Here is a 14,134-nt window from a genome sequence, read left to right on the forward strand (position 1 = left end):
GCGTTTGCTTTGCATGCAGTTGAACCAGGACAGACCCAGGTTCAATTCCCGACATCCCATATGGTACCACGAATCTGCCAGGAGTGATTTCTGAGCACAGAGCCAGGAGTAACCCCTGAGCACCACCGGTGTGACCCAAAAACAAACAAACAAAAGAATTAAATTAGAATTAAAAAGTAAACAAATAACAGATAAAGAGAAGGTGAAATATCTGATGTCTGGAACAGGCAAAAAAAAAAAAATGTCAGTGTTGGAGAGGGAACAATAGCACAGCGGTAGACATTTGCTTTGTATTCGGCCAATCCAGGATGGATGGTGGTTAGTGTGGTCCCCAAACTAAACACATTAAATCAACTTTAAATACTACGGCGTGACTCTATGATATCACCTGCTGGCCTCTTAAAATAACAGAACACGGGGCCGGAGCGGTGGCACTAATGGTAAGGCATCTCTGCCTTGCCCATGCTAGCCTAGGACAGATCGAGGTTTGATTCCCCCGCGTCTCATATGGTCCCCAAGCCAGGGGTGATTTCTGAGCGCCAAGGCAGGAGTAACCCCTGAGCATCACCAGGTGTGCCCCCCACAAACATTAACAGAACACAAATATCTCTTACTAAATGTAACTTAGTTTAAAAGCCACATTTTTTTTTCGGACCACACTCATTTGATGCTCAGAGGTTACTCCTGGCTAAGCACTCAGAAATCGACCCTGGCTTGGGGGGACCATATGGGACGCCGGGGATCAAACCTCGGTCCTTCCTTGGCTAGCACTTGCAAGGCAGACACCTTACCTCTAGCGCCACCTCGCCGGCCCCTAAAAGCCACATTTTATAGACTCACATGCAGACTGCAAAGTAACTGAATGTGGACAAGTAATAAAAGCATAAATTTCAGAGAAAGCATTTGTCTACAATTCAAAAGAGCTGTAGACAAATGCTTTCTCATTCTTCAAGTCAGTTATATAGGCAGTATAGCAAAGTTTTAAGAGGCAAACAGTCATAATACATAATTACACTTAAAACTAAATTTCTCAAAAAAAAACAAACTAAATTTCTCATTTTTGTGTGTGTATGTGTGTGTATATGTGTATATGGGTTTTTTGGGGTCACACCCGGCAGCGCTCAGGGGTTACTCCTGGCTCTACACTTAGAAATCGCTCCTGGCAGGCTTGAGGGACCATATGGGATGCAGGGGTTCGAACCACCATTTTTCTGCATGCAAGGCAAACACCCTACCTCCATGCTATCTCTCTGGCCCCAACTTCTCATTTCTTTTTGTTTTGTTTTGGGGTCATGCCAGGCGGCACTCAGGGATTACTCCTTGCTCTGTGCTCAGAAATCACTCCTGACAGGCACAGGGGACCATATGAGATACCGAGATTCAACACCGTCCTTCCTGAATCGGCTGTGTGCAAAGCAAACACCGAACCGCTGTGCTATCTCTTCAGCCCCTGAACTTCTCATTCAGTTGTGCCATTTATGTTCCATATTTGGTTTGTTTTTTGTTTTTGCTTATTTTGGACCACACCAGGTGATGCTCAGTGACACTCAGATCTGTACTTATTTTATAACCATGTTGTTATTTTAAGTCTAAGCCAGGACAACACTCATGTTTGCTACTGACAATGCACCCATCTTGCAGTAGAAAATTCATGAATAAAGAAGTAAAAACAGCTTGAATTTTGTACCAAGAAAAAGATACCTTCTGCCACAGGAGGGAAATTATAATTTCTAAACTGTGATTCATATTTAAGTGAAATATGAAAATATTTGCTTTAATGGGACTAGAAAGGAGAAAAAGGGACAGTCAGAAAGCTGGTAGATTGGGGCCAGCGTGGTGGCGCTAGAGGTAAGGTATCTGCCTTGCCAGTACTAGTCTAGGATGGACCACAGTTTGATCCCCCGGTGTCCCATATGGTCCCCCAAGCCAGGAGCGACTTCTGAGCACATAGCCAGGAGTAACCCCTGAGCATCATCGGTGTGGCCCAAAACCAAAAAAAAAAAAGCTGGTAGATTTGGGGCTGGAGCAGTGGCACAAGCGGTAGGGCATTTGCCTTGCACATGCTAACCTAGGACAGACTATAGTTAGATCCCCCAGCATCCCATATAGTCCCCGGTGCCTGCCAGGAGCAATTTCTGAGCACAGAACCAGGAGTAACCCCTGAGTGTCAATGGGTGTGGCCCATACAACCCCCCCCCAAAAGCTGGTAGATTTTCACTGAATTTTTGTAGTGTTATCATACAAACCCAGATTCTCTCACACACTAAGTGATACATCCAGCCCAGTGACACAAAAATTGGTAAATGTCTACTGAAGACTCTTTGTGGTCTAAGATGAGGGAGATAATGGTTTGTAGCCTGGTGTGATGCCTCCACCTCCTTTTTTACTTATGGGGAATGAAGACACCTCCGATGTTTGCTCAACCAGGGTTCTGGAGATAAAGGCCCTGGATTTAACAGAAATCTGATTTGGTTTTTGGGCCACATCCAGTGACATTCAGGGGTTACTCCTGGCTATGCACTCAGAAATCACTCCTGGCTTAGGGGACCATATGGGACACTCGGAATCGAATTGAGGTCCATCCTGGATCAGCCACGTGCAAGGCAAAAGCCCTACAGCTGCTTTATCACTCCGGCCCCTTTTGGTTTGTTTTGGGGCCACAGTCGGTATTGCTCAGGGATCACTTCTATTTCCACACTTAGGAATCAATCCTGGTGGTGCTTGGGAGACCAGATGAGATGCTGGAGATTGAACTGGAGTTGGCTGTGTGCAAGGCAAACATGCTACCTGATATACTATAACTCCAGCCCCAAAATCTAACCAAAAAGCTGAGACCAAGTTACTCAGTATCTCTATATCTATTTATCTCATGTATAAGAAGGGTATCAATCACTGACATCCTGAGGTGATTGGCAGGAGGGTTAAATGAGCTAACAACTGAAAGCACATTCTTGGGAACCCAGAGTTCCCTTCCTTCTTTCAATCTTACGCTTTGGATCATTCCTAAAAGTACATGCAAGCAATGAAATCTGCCCAGAGAACATGAACATAAGCTTCCAGTTCTTGGCCCTAGAGCCTGAAAGTATTCATACCAGTGGGGATTTCAGTTCCCTGTTGAGGCTGTTTTCAAGGCTATGATTCATCCAGTTTTTAATTGCTCTCATTACCCAACCCAGGACAGGTTCTTTGACAAGGGCACCACGCCCTCCTGAATGTACCAACAGGTCTGGATGCCAGGTGCCTGCCCCACGGGAGGGCCATCTCCAATCTCTTTATTCAAAACCTGCTTCGGATTCACTAACTTAATCATAAGATTAGAGATGCTCCCTCCAAGCTGAAGCTCTGATTTTCTAGAAGAGCCCCTTTTCAAGGTGATCAGTGGAAAAACTGATTTTGGGAAGTGGCCCGGGACTTGGTGCTGGGAGGCAGTTACACCCACTATCTGACATATTAAAAACACCTGCAACATTTACTCTCACTCTTTTTTTTTGGGGGGGGGGGACTTCCTCAGTGGTGCTCAGGAGGCTTTCTGGAAATATTCCACCTGGCTGTGAGCAGGTCTGGAGATGTGGCTGTTGATCAGGACCCTCAGGGCCACACCTAGTGGTATTAGAAGGGGCCATGCAGTACCAGGTACGGAACTAGGGGTTCAATCTGTAAGAAAGGTGCTCTTCCAGTCATTTGCAGAATCTCCCCAGTCTGCCTTGCTCTGCCCTGCCACCCAATAGTTGAAGACCCCTCCTGTCTAAATAACACCAAATTAGATAAAAATGGATGAAAGTAGCACCAGCATGGGAAATTTAGGCAATGAATGGAGGCGGCTACCAGGAGGTCAGCAGCGGATGGAGAGAAGGCAGAGGGTGACCGTGGCTTCCAGGCAACAGACAGGGGATGAGTTCCCAGGACCACATATAATTCTCTCAAAGCAAAAAGAAATTTAAAAAATCCCCAAGTAGGTTAATGTTTCCTTCAGCTTCCAAGGTCCCAGTGGGAGAACAGATGGCTTTATCATCACAGATAGATTCTCAGATGTACTTAGGGGGTGCACAGCACAGCAAGCAGCTGAAACCCCCAAATGAAAGGGGTGGCTGTCAGATCCTACAGCCGGTGGCGGTGTGTGTGTGTGTGTGTGTGTGTGTGCAAGAATGCGTGTGTGTGTGCAAGAATGCATGTGAGTGTGCAAGAATGCATGTGAGTGTGCAAAAATGCATAAAATGCATGCATGCGGGGGAGAAGCAAAGGGCCTAATATGCCAATAGGAGATCGGGGAGGGGGCCCCAGGACCTCGAGATCAGAGCCACTTGGCAGGGCGCCCGCGGTGGGCAATTTGTGATCTTGGAGTTGCACCGACGGTGCCAAGCGGGGCACGATCGAGGCTTGCAAAAAGGTTCTGGGGGACAGGGGGCCTTTACTCTGACATCGGAGGGGCCCCCCAGGGCGCGGGGACCTGGAGAGAAGCCACCCATCAGCGTGGGGGCTCGGGGAGAGCAGGGATCCCCGCCCCATCCGAGGCCGCCAGGGAGCCGCGGCCCGCCCCTCCGTCTCCGGGCCCCGCGGCCTAAAAGCCCTCGCCTCGCAGCCCCCCGCGGGTGCGCGATCTCGGTAGATCTAGGGGGCCGCCTGGGCCCGAGGCTCGACCCAACCCCCTCGCTTCCCTTTACCTCCTGGAGTCGGGGCGGTCGGACGCGGGGGGCCCGGAGAATTCGCGGACTCTGGGCAGTCGACGCGAACAGGCTCCGGCGGGCGCGGGCGGAGGACGGAGGCGCGGAGGGAGCGGCTGACAGATCCCGGAAACGCCCACGGCGCCTGCGCAGCTCGGTGCGCGAGCGGGGGGGGGAGTGGGACGGTCTGCGCATGCGCAGCGCGGTCGCGCGCAAGGCCGGAGTCCGGAGCGGACGCGGTGGGGCTGGTGCGTGTGCAAGTCGCTTGTTGCCACTCTTGGCTGCTGCTGCCTCGTGAGCGCCAGGGGGAAGACGGCGGGGAATGGGCTCAGTTTCTTTCTCCTGTGGAGCCTGGATGGTGGTGGCCTACGTGCTTTTTTTTTTTTTTTTTTTTTTTTTTGCTAGGACACGGATATTGAGGAGCCTGTCAGCCGCCTTCTGAGAGACTCCCTCAGAGTCGGGCTCCTTCCCTTTCCCCAGAGTCCTGAGGTTCTCACCAGGGAACCTTCTCGGCCCTTCTGTAGTCAGAATCGCTTGTTCTGCACTGAGAATCGGCTGTTCAGAAGATCACACACACACACACACACACACACACACACACACACACACACACACACCCCTTCTAGACTCTTCTGCAGTCATAATCACTTGTCCCGCACTGAGAATTCATTATTCAGAAGATCACAGATCACACACACACATACACACAGAGATCACACACACAGATCACACACACACACACACACACACACACACCTTCTTGGTAAGAATTGGCTATTCAGAAGATAACACACACAAACACACACACACACACCTTCTCGACTCTTCTGTAGTCATAATCACTTGTCCCACACTGAGAATTCACTATTCAGAAGATCACAGATCACACACACAGAGAGAGAGATATCACACACACACATACACACATCTCACACACATTCTTGGTAAGAATTGGCTATTCAGAAGATAACACAAACACACACACACACACACCTTCTCGACTCTTCTGTAGACAGAATCACTTGTTCTGCACTGAGAATTGGCTATTCAGAAGATCACACACACACATACACACACACACACACACACACACACACACCTTCTCGGCCCTTCTGTATTCAAAATCACTTATCCCACACTGAGAATTCACTATTCAGAGATCACATACACATACACAGATCACACACACACACACACCCCTTCTAGACTCTTCTGCAGTCATAATCACTTGTCCCGCACTGAGAATTCACTATTCAGAAGATCACAGATCACACACACACATACACACAGAGATCACACACACAGATCACACACACACACACACACACACACACCTTCTTGGTAAGAATTGGCTATTCAGAAGATAACACACACAAACACACACACACACACCTTCTCGACTCTTCTGTAGTCATAATCACTTGTCCCACACTGAGAATTCACTATTCAGAAGATCACAGATCACACACACAGAGAGAGAGATATCACACACACACATACACAGATCTCACACACATTCTTGGTAAGAATTGGCTATTCAGAAGATAACACACAAACACACACACACACACCTTCTCGACTCTTCTGTAGACAGAATCACTTGTTCTGCACTGAGAATTGGCTATTCAGAAGATCACACACACACATACACACACACACACACACACACACACACCTTCTCGGCCCTTCTGTATTCAAAATCACTTATCCCACACTGAGAATTCACTATTCAGAGATCACATACACATACACAGATCACACACACACACACACACACACACCCCTTCTAGACTCTTCTGCAATCATAATCACTTGTCCCGCACTGAGAATTCACTATTCAGAAGATCACAGATCACACACACACATACACACAGAGATCACACACACAGATCACACACACACACACACACACACACACCTTCTTGGTAAGAATTGGCTATTCAGAAGATAACACACACAAACACACACACACCTTCTCGACTCTTCTGTAGTCATAATCACTTATCCCACACTGAGAATTCACTATTCAGAAGATCACAGATCACACACACAGAGAGAGAGATATCACACACACACACACACACACACACACACAGATCTCACACACATTCTTGGTAAGAATTGGCTATTCAGAAGATAACACACAAACACACACACACACACACCTTCTCGACTCTTCTGTAGACAGAATCACTTGTTCTGCACTGAGAATTGGCTATTCAGAAGATCACACACACATACACACACACACACCTTCTCGGCCCTTCTGTATTCAAAATCACTTATCCCACACTGAGAATTCACTATTCAGAGATCACATACACATACACAGATCACACACACACACACACACACACACACACACACACACCTTCTCGGTAAGAATTGGCTATTCAGAAGATCACACACACACACACACACACACACACACACACACACTTGGGCAAGTACCACTACCACAAACACCCTCGGATTGCTGCGCCCCCGCAACTTCTAGCTGGACTTGCCACCCCAGAGCTCAGAGTCGTGGTGTATCAATGCCAGCAGCCCTGTGCCACTGAAGGAGGTTCAAGTTTGATCCACACCCAACCCCCAGCCGGGTCATTCGGGGATGATGACACATGAACTTGACAGGTGCCAGGTTCAGGGTCACCCTGATTTGGACTTTCATCAAACTGCCCACGGAACATAAAGACTGGAAGTTACTTTGTCCCCCAGTTACAGGAAGATGTCTAAGACAAGCTGTTCATTGAACATCTTTGTTCCCTCACACTCCCAGATCTCTGAGATCTGAGTTTTCCTGAGCCAGGAATTAATGCCATGAGGGGACCCCCGATACAGAATTAGGGGGCTCCCACTTCTTTGCTATGAATGATTTGTTCCTGAAAGAAGTTTGTCATCAGGCTAGAGAGGAGCACATACAAATCCATAGTACTGTACTTTTTCAGATGTAGGAAAACAAACAAATAAATAAATGAGTTCCAGGAGAGTGCTTAGACACTTGATCCTGGGCTGGGTTAGTGCTTTCTCACTCAAAGGGGTTCAGCCCTGGGTGCATCTCCTATTTGGTAAGACCTGATGTAGATGGAAGAGTCGCAGCTCTACAAGGACTCAGGGAAACCTCAATTCTATGGTAGATGATGCCCATCAAATAAAGTTATGGTACAAGTCGGTGGCAGCTCAAAATATTTTCTATTTGACCCCCAATTCCTGGCACCAGCAATGGGGAGAGCCAATGGGGTGAGGTGTTTTTTTGGGGGGAGGGGGGATGGGGGTTGGTGTTTTTAGATTTGTGTAATAACGCTGATATAGGACCGGAGAGATAGCATGGAGGTAGGGCATCTGCCTTACATTCAGAAGGATGGTGGTTTGAATCCCGACATCCCATATGGTCCCCTGTGCCTGCCAGGGACGATTTCTAAGCACAGAGCCAGGAGTAACCCCTGAGCGCTGCCGGGTGTGACCCAAACCCTCCCCAAAAAATAATGCTGATATAAAATGAGAACTCTTAGGGGTTGGAGAGAGAGCATGGAGGCAAGACGTTTGCCTTTCATGCAGAAGGTCATTGGTTCGAATCCCGACATCCCATATGGTCCCCCAAGCCTGCCAGGATCAATTTCTGAGCGTGGAGCCACGAGTGAACCCCTGAGCACTACTGGGTGTGACCCAAAAATCAAAAAATAAAAAATAAGGGGCCGGAGAGATAGCATGGAGGTAAGGTGTTTGCCTTTCATGCAGGAGGTCATCAGTTCGAATCCCGGCGCCCCATATGGTCCCCTGTGCCTGCCAGGAGCAATTTCTGAGCCTGGAGCCAGAAATAACCCCTGAGCACTGCCGGGTGTGACCCAAAAACCACAAAAATAAATAAATAAATAAATAAATAAAATAAATAAAAAATAAGGGGCTGAAGAGATAGCACAGCGGTAAGGCATTTGCCTTATATGCAGAAGGTTACTGGTTCAAATCCCGGCATCCCATATGGTCCCCCGAGCCTGCGGGGGGTGATTTCTGAGCGTAGAGCCAGGAATAACCCCTGAGCATTGCCAGGTGTGACCTAAAATAAAATAAAATAAAATAAAATAAAATGAGAACTCTTGGGACCAGAGAGATAACATAGAGGTAGGGCATTTGCTTTGCATGCAGAAGAACAGTGATTTGAATCCTGGCATCTAATATGGTCCCCTGAGCCTGCCAGGAGCAATATCTGAGCATTGAGCCAGGAGTAACCCCTGAGTGCTGTCAGGTGTGACCCTCCACACACACACACAAAAGGCAAAAACAAAAATAAATAAAAAATAAAATAAAATGAGAACTCTTGCTGCTGGATCAACAGTACAACATGTTAGCAGGGGCCAGAGAGATAGTACAGCGGTAGGGCATTTGCCTTGCACACAGCCAACCCCAGAGGGACTCCGGTTCGATTCCCAGCATCCCATATGGTTCTCTTGTCTGCCAGGAGCAATTTCTGAGTGCAGAGCCAGGAATAACCCCTGAGCGTCGCCGCTGGGTGTAAACTCCCCCCCCCAAAAAAAAAAAAAAAAAAAAAGAAAAGAAAAAGTACAACAAGCAGGTAAGGTGCACTTGTCATCCATGCGTCCCTCCCGGGTTTCATCCCTGGCTTTCCATATGTTCTCCTGAGCACTGTCAGGAGTGATCCCTGAGCACTGCTGGATGTGACAAACCCAAAAAAAGAAAAGAAGAACTCCTTTAAAATATTAAATACTGGGCTGAGAGTAGAGAAGTTTCAGGTACTTCTCTCCCACACAGGAGTAGTGGTTTAAATCTTGACTAACCAGAGAGTTTTCGGGTGGTCTCCAAGCATCACTGGGAGTGATCTGAGGAGAAAATAGATTTTGTGTTATGACACTAATTTAGGACCAAAAATGAGCATTTGTCTTAAAAAAAAAAAAGTGAAGAGGTTACAGGAGTTCTTGCCTTGCATGTGACCACCATCATTAGATCTTCAGTACCTCTTATGGTCCCAGGAGCACAACCAGGAATGATTCTCATCTACCACAAACTGCTCAAAAATCTTCAAATAAAGTAAGTACCAGAGAAAGTGGTACTTAGAAGTTGGCAATGGGATGGGGTTAGGGTGATAGCACAGCGATAGGATGTTTGCCTTGCATGTTCCCTATCCAAGATGGACCTGGGTTTGATTCCTGGCATCCCATTTAGCCCCTGAACCTGCCAGGAGCAATTTCTGAGTGCTGTGTGGCCAAAAAAAAAAAAAAATTGTAAATGGAAGGACTTGAAAAGATAGTGGGCCCGGAGAGATAGCACAGCGGTGTTTGCCTTGCAAGCAGCCGATCCAGGACCAAAGGTGGTTGGTTCGAATCCCGGTGTCCCATATGGTCCCCTGTGCCTGCCAGGAGCTATTTCTGAGCAGACAGCCAGGAGTAACCCCTGAGCACTGCCGGGTGTGGCCCAAAAACCAAAAAAAAAAAAAAAAAAAAAAAAGATAGTAAAAGGCCAGCGAGGTGGCGCTAGAGGTAAGGTGTCTGCCTTGCAAGTGCTAGCCAAGGATCAGGACTGCAGTTCGATCCCCGGCGTTCCATGTGCCATGTGGCCACCCCCCCAAGCCAGGGGCAATTAGCCAGGAGTAACCCCTGAGCATCAAACGAGTGTGGCCGGAAAAAAAAAAAAAAAGAAAGAAAAGATAGTAAAAGGATTAAGGTATTTGCCTTATACTGGGCATGCTCAGATTTGATCCACGACATTGCCAGTGAGTGACACCAAGCACTGCTCGGTGAAGCCCAACCTCTCCACCCTCAAATTGTCAGGAATTTGTGAGACCTGAGTTTGATCCACCAACACACACCCACTAAATGAACAAGCAGGGGTGAGAGAGAGAGAGAGAGAGAGAGAGAGAGAGAGAGAGAGAGAGAGAGAGAGAGAGAGAGAGAGAGAGAGAGAGAGAGAGAGAGAGAGAGAGAACTCAAGTGTAGAGAGCATGTGTGGTATGTGTAAGGTCCTAAATTCAGTCCCCAGCACTCACTGTATGTCCCCCAACCCCATTAGGGGATGCTCCTGGCTCTGCATTCAGAAATCGTTCCTGGCAGGTTCGGGGGGACTATATGGGATGCCAGGAATCAAATCCGGGTTCATTCCAGGTTGGCTGCATGCAAGGCAAATACCCTATTGCTGTGCTATTGCTCCGGCCCCAAAGCATCACCTTTTTAGTTAAGCCGTTTCCTAGGTACTTGATTTTCTGAGGCACATTTGTGAATGGGATTGACTTTTAGATATATGTTTCTTCTATTTTATTATCTGGACTTGGAGGACCTTATGGGGCGCCAAGGATTGAACTCCAGTTGACTGTGTGTAAGGCCAGTGCCCTACCTGCTGTCTTGAACCTTTTTGTTCAATTATTTTGTTTGTTTGTTTGTTTGTTTTGGGGCCACACCCGGTGACGCTCAGGGGTTACTCCTGGCTATGCGCTCAGAAATTGCTCCTGGCTTGGGGGACCATATGGGATCGAACTGCAGTCTGTTTTAGGTTAGCACTTATAAGGCTTGCTCCGGTCCCTGTTAAATTATTTTTTTTAAGTTTTTTTGGTCACACCCAGTGATGCTCAGGGCTCATTCTTGACTCTGAACTCAGGAACTACAACTAGTAGTGATCTGGGGACTATGTGGGATGCTGGGGATCGAACCTAAAGCAAAGTGCTTTACCTGCTGTACTATCTCTCCAACCCCTTGTTCAATATTTTGAAAGAACCTGAGAAATGTAGATAATAAAAATCTTTATTTTAGTTGCTTATAATTACTTCCTAGATTTAATATTAGCAATTCTGGTCTTATAAAGTGGGTTATAAATATTCCTTTATCATCAAATTTCTGGAATAATTTATTTAATATTGTTACTGATTTATAAAAACAGAAAAATAATTTTGGTGTTTGAGCCACACCCAAAGTGCTCAGGGATCACTCCTAGTTCTGCACTCAGAAATCACTTCTAGCAAGTTGAGGGACCATATGGGATGCCAGGGATTGAACCAGAGTTGGCCACATGGAAAGCAAATATTCTACCCGCTTTGCTTTGCTATTGCTCTGGCGCCATTAATTAATATTTCTGTTAATAGCATCTACCTTAATTGCAGAATTTCTAGGTTGTTACTAGGAATTATTCATTTGTTACTAGAATTATGCAATTATTACTAGACTGTCTCTGGTTTGTTTCTGCTGCTTGTTTTTGTTTTTTTTTTGTTTGTTTGTTTTTTGGGCCACACCCTGTGACGCTCAGGGGTTACTCCTGGCTATGCGCTCAGAAGTTGCTCCTGGCTTCTTGGGGGACCATATGGGACGCCGGGGGATCGAACCGTGGTCCGTCCTAGGCTAGCGCAGGCAAGGCAGGCACCTTACCTCCAGCGCCACCGCCCGGCCCCTGTTTCTGCTGCTTATTCTTTCAGTTACTAAGAAAGTTACTAATATTCCTCAGTTACTGTGATTTTCTACTCTTATCCTGTCAGGATTTTGGGTATTTATTTAAAAAAAAATTTGGTCAATGCTTGAAGGCTACTCATGGCACAGTGCTAGCAGTGATCAGGGGACCATGCAGGCAATCAAATTTGGGGTTCCTGCATGTGTAACATGTACACCAGCCTTTTACACTATCTCCTTGGCCCAGTTGTTTTTTTAATATACATTTTAAGGTTTTGGGGCCGGATCGGTGGCACAAGAAGTAGGGCATTAGTTTTGCACGCACTAACCTAAGACACATCACAGTTCAGTCCCCTGGCATCCCATATGGTTGGTCCCCAAGCCAGGAGCGATTTCTGAGCACATAGCCAGGAGAAACCCCTAAGTGTCACCAGGTGTGGCCCAAAAAGCAAAAAAAAAAAAAAAAAAGAAAAAGAAAAGAAAAATAAAAAATTTAAGGTTTTTCTAGAGAGCTGTCTCTGTAATAAATAATTATTTTATCTTTTGATGAATTGAATATTTTTATCATGAAATATTACTTTTGCCTTACTATTAAGTCTCTGGTATTAATAAAACTAAAGCACTAGCTTCTCTTTGTTTTTTAGGAGATCACATTCAGCGGTGATTCAGGAGCTACTCTGGCAATGTTTAAGAAAAACTGGGGCTGGAGAGATAGCATGGAGGTAAGGTGTATTTACTTATAGCTGAAATATCAAGTCCACTCTTATATTTAAAGTAGTTACATTTTGGGATGAGGAAATGGTTCAAAGGCTGGAGCACTTGTTTTGCATGTGGGAAGAATTGGTTTGATCTCAAGCACAGCCAGGAGTAAAAGGCCAGGAATAGCCTGGCTGTGGACCAAAATCCAAATCAAACAGAAACCCCTCCCCCCAACTTCCTCCTGTCTCACCTGGAGAGGGAGACCTGGAGAGGGGCCTATAGAAGGTAACAAAGGGGTTGCCTCAGGGGCAGAGGGGAAATTCTGAGGGAGATTCAGCAAGGGAGGCAGCAAGAGAAGCCTCTGGAGGAGGCAGGATGTTGAGAGTAGAGACTGGATTAGGTGCAGAGAAGCTGTAGGAGACTGCTTAAAAGGTTAGTTTAGGGGCCAGAGAAATAGCATGGAGGTAAGGCGTTTGCCTTGCATATAGAAGGACGGTGTTTCGAACTGGGCATCCCATATGGTCCCCTGAGCCTGCCAGGAGTGATTTCTGAGCATAGAGCCAGTAGTAACCCCTGAGCGCTGCAAGGTGTGACCCCCCTCCCCCCCCAAAATAGGGTTAGCTTAGAAGCCATGTAAGATACACACCTGGTGGCTAAGGCTTTATTAATAAAGCTGCTTGTCTCCTGAAATCTACTGACTGTGGATCATTTCCTCACCATTATCCTGAATCCTAGACCTACCAGCTGTAAGGGGATGTAAGTGCCTGGCCTGGCGGAGAAAGGTCTCACCATCCATCCACCATCATCCAGCCCCATCCAGGACTATTATTAATTGAATTAATTAAACAAGAAACAACAAACAGTAATTGCTGCTGATACATTTGAGTTCAATCTTACCATCCTATTATATATTTGGGTGGTGGGTAGTTGACGTTGTATGGTCATCTCTATTTTATTTTTGTTCAGTCTAGTCTTCTTTAGGATTAATTGCTTTTTTATATTCCATTCAAGACTAATTTAAAAGTGTTCCGGAGGTAGAGCCTACCTGGAGAATAGATTGTGTCCATTTCTTCCCAACTCCAGGTTCAGAACTGTACTATGGGTAGCTTGAAAGGTGCCATACCGGGAGAATTTATACCAAAGAGAGCCGCAAAAGAGGCTTCTATGGAGACCTGGTTGTTAAGCATTTTTAATATGCCAATAATTAGTATTTTCTCTCTCTTCCTGGATAATGCAATGGTCTTAGAATACCTTAAAACCATTATTGCCATTCTTCACAATAATAAGCTATTTATGTCATACACTTAAAATTCTACAGTAGACATTGTGTATTGTTTATTTTCTGAAGTCCTTCAGGGATTGTTTTATTAATATGTTTTTTTTAGACCACAC

The 14,134-nt window shown here is 46.3% G+C and overlaps 1 protein-coding gene across 1 annotated transcript in view; it reads right to left on the reverse strand.

Moving 5' to 3' along the window:
• The window catches only part of ARPC1A (actin related protein 2/3 complex subunit 1A), a 30,910-nt gene extending 26,115 nt beyond the window's left edge, over nucleotides 1-4,795 (reverse strand). The window contains exon 1 of the mRNA XM_049788664.1: nucleotides 4,662-4,795. The gene's annotated coding sequence lies outside the window, so the exon portion shown is untranslated. The remainder of the gene's footprint in view (nucleotides 1-4,661) is intronic.
• Between the last annotated feature and the right edge of the window lie 9,339 nt (nucleotides 4,796-14,134).

This window comes from Suncus etruscus, chromosome 15 (assembly GCF_024139225.1).
Source record: "Suncus etruscus isolate mSunEtr1 chromosome 15, mSunEtr1.pri.cur, whole genome shotgun sequence".
In the NCBI taxonomy this organism is placed as follows: domain Eukaryota; kingdom Metazoa; phylum Chordata; class Mammalia; order Eulipotyphla; family Soricidae; genus Suncus; species Suncus etruscus.